Source organism: Leiobunum rupestre, chromosome 2, assembly GCF_980474605.1.
Source record: "Leiobunum rupestre chromosome 2, qqLeiRupe1.1.hap1, whole genome shotgun sequence".
NCBI classification, from domain to species: Eukaryota; Metazoa; Arthropoda; class Arachnida; order Opiliones; family Sclerosomatidae; genus Leiobunum; species Leiobunum rupestre.
The window spans coordinates 69,768,033-69,771,438 of record NC_143385.1 but is presented as its reverse complement, the minus strand read 5'-3'; the positions used below and the strand labels follow the sequence as shown (position 1 = coordinate 69,771,438).

The following is a 3,406-nucleotide window of genomic DNA, read 5'->3' as shown; positions in this document are numbered from 1 at the left end:
ACCGAATTTCTAGAAAATGTGCGCCGTTATTTCACGGCTTATTACAAGGATATGTGTATTAAATGCTTTCTATTAAATTATATCTATGTACTTGTTGTGTATTCGTTTATCGCTTCCAATTAGATAAGAAATACTAAAGCAGCGACAGTAATTGTTCGCTGTTGTTTCCCAGATATATAGCGTCATTTGTTCATTAACCTTGACTAAACGTAGATAACTTTTATCATTTACCTGACGAATATTTAATTAAACTAACTATTTCATGTTGCTGTGAAAATTATTACGGAATTAAACCGAAAGTATTTTATAAAATTTTAATGGATCGATGTATGGTCTATAAATTTCACAAAAATATTTTATTTCTGGAGGAAATTATCGTCGATTCCTTCCACCACAGATGCACTTATATATTTTTGGGTTATTTTTAAATATATTTAAATTTTTCACAGTTTAATGTCGATATCTGTGTAATAGAACCAATATTAAAAACGTTTTTTCATATTTTATTGATATATATTAGACTAGCAGTTTGGTTCTCGTTATCAATCTTTGAACCGGATCTACTTGCGATATGATGAAATATTACACGCGAGTATTACATCCAAATAGGAAGCGGACAATTTTATCGACGTATATCAATCCGTTCTCGAAACATTAGAGATTTAAATTATATCTAAGGTCAGAAAAATATCTTCACACAGGTGTACTCTTTCCTGTTGTAATTATTTTAAGAATTTTAGCCAAATTACGATGTTCTTCAATCTGCAACCGTGAAACGCAACTAAAAAGACAACTGAGCTCCTCTAGTTTCTTAGTTGTATATAAAATACTAATAGATATTTTTTACCAATTGTATATATATCTCAATCGTTATTGAATAAGTACACTTCATTTACCTGATACCAGTAGTTGACTTCATTTGTCCCATCATTTACAACCAGTAGTTTAAACGTGAGATTTAACATGGTAGCAGAGCGTGGTGGCTGGTTCGTTTAGAAGCTGCTTAAGAAGTTGAGGTCCTGTTCCTGTCAGTCTGTCGCTGTTACTCCTGGTGGCAGGATCTGTTCGAGTAACTGTCTAATCGTCAATTGGTCTGACCAACTAGTCATTATGGCGGAGCAAGACATTGCTGGGTTTCAAAAACTGCATGGATCAGCTAACTGGAGCAACTGAAAATTTGGGGTGGATATCCTGTTACTGGAGAAGCCAGGGGCTAATGAAGTCGTCAAAGGGGAAATCTCTATGCCTAACCCTCTGCCCACGCAGGCGACCATTGCAGAACAAGCGGATCACGCCAAGAGGGTGGCCAACTGGGAAAAAGGTAATCGAGCTGCGAAGGTCATCATTGCTAAGATGGTGGACTCAAGCGAATTCCCGATCATTCGTCGCCATCCGAACGCTTTTGTCACATGGACAAGCAGCAGGTCAAGTGTATTCTTGGACAAATGAATATTGGTTTTCGCTCAGATGAAGAGTTCTGTGGAGCGTGCGTCGAGGGGATGCAAAGTAGGAGACCATTCATTGAGAGGTCCCAAAGAGCAACTAAAATTGGAGAGCTAATTCATGCTGATGTCTGCAGTCCAATGGAGGTGCCGTCTTTTGGTGGAGCCAAATATTTTGTATGCTTTACCGACTATTTTTCACGGTTCCGGATGTCTTTCTTCTTGAAGGATAGATCACAAGTTCAGAAGGTCATGAAAGACGTCGTTCATTTCTTCGAGAAACAAAGCGGGTATCAAATCAACACTCTACTGTCGGATGGCGGGGGGTGAGTTCGATAATAAAGAAGTTGCAGAAATATTGTCACAGATTGGAGCCCAGTTCCGAAGGTCAAACCCATAGACGCCGCAACAGAATGGTTGCGCTGAGCGTACGAATCGCACTGTTTTGGACATGGCGAGGACGATGCTGCAAGCTAAAAGATTGCCCAAGCACGTATGGGCAGAAGCCGTCAATATGGCAAACTTCATCTCAAATTAAGTGGGTACTAGTCGTGTTGAAGTACAATCGCCTTATGAATTATTTCATGGTAGACAACCGAGAATTCACGATTTCAAGATATTTGGCACCATCTGCTGTGTAAAGACACCGGACAAACGAAGACGGAAGTGGGATCCGAAAGGTATACGTGAGCTATTTGTTGGTTACAACGAGCAAATTCAAGGTTTCAGGATTTGGATCCAAGAGACTAACAAACTTGTCCTCAGTCGTGATGTCATATTTGAGCCGGAAAGAACGGTACCTGTAGAACATGCACTCTCAAATATACAGGGTGTCCACTAAAAAATGAACCAGGGTGAATATCTCAAAATCTGTTTTATGTATGATTTTGAAATTTTCAAGTCGTATACAAGATGTAGGGGGAAACCTACTGCGAAAATGACGATGACCTTGAACCATGTCTTCAAGGTCATCCAAAAACTAACCCGAGAACCGTAAGGGTTACAAAGTTGGTTCCAATTAGAAAAGTGTTCCACGTGGCATTTTAAGTACAAGTAGGTTTGACCTGATCAGATTTGATCAATAGGAAGCCGAGAAATGCTAGATGAAAAACAAGAAGGTCGTTAAGTTGATAACGTGTCGAAAGCGAGGTTCAGGAGCTGATAACTCTAAAGAATAAGATACTCGTGTTAGAGTACTGAAATTTGCTACACATCCTCATCAGGATTGAGTGTCTTTAGTTTAAAAATTTCAATGACCTTGAATCATGTCTTCAAGGTCATCCAAAAACTAACGCGAGAACCGTAAGTGTTAGAAAGTTGGTTTCAATTAGAAAGGTGTTCCACGTCACATTGTAGGTCTAATTAGCTTTGATTCGATTGAATTTGACCAATAGGAAGTCGACGAACTGTTTTTCAAAATCACAAAAGTCGTTAAAATGAAAATTGAAAGAAAACGCACATAACTCGAAACCAATTCATGTTACATCGAAATTTGCTAGACAAACTCATTATGGTGGGAGTTTTTCAAGTTTGTTAAATTGGATGACCTTGAAGACGACACGTTATCAACTTAACGACCTTCTTGTTTTTTATCTAGCATTTCTCGGCTTCCTATTGGTCAAATCTGATCAGGTCAAACCAACTTGTACTTAAAACGTCACGTGGAACACTTATCTAATTGGAACCAACTTTCTAACACTTACGGTTCTCGAGATAGTTTTTGGATGACCTTGAAGACGTGGTTCAAGGTCATCGATGTTATCATTCTTCTTTGGCCCCCGCACGTGCTACGAAACATAAAAAAAAAATTAAATTGCTAGAGAAAACGGTTTCTGAGATATTCACCCTGGATCGTTTTTTAGTGGACACCCTGTATACCTAAATATAAATAAAATAAATAATATAAACCATTTAAAACCCTTAGTTAAAAGAAACATAAAATCTTAGTCATAAATATTGTTTGT

General features: G+C 38.1%; 1 long non-coding RNA gene across 1 annotated transcript; it reads left to right on the top strand.

Moving 5' to 3' along the window:
- The first annotated feature begins 1,217 nt into the window (after nt 1-1,217).
- On the top strand, nt 1,218-1,932 carry LOC149958896 (uncharacterized). Its single transcript, XR_016478347.1, has 2 exons — nt 1,218-1,589; nt 1,671-1,932. It is a non-coding gene; the product is annotated as an uncharacterized LOC149958896 (long non-coding RNA).
- The last annotated feature ends 1,474 nt before the right edge of the window (nt 1,933-3,406 follow it).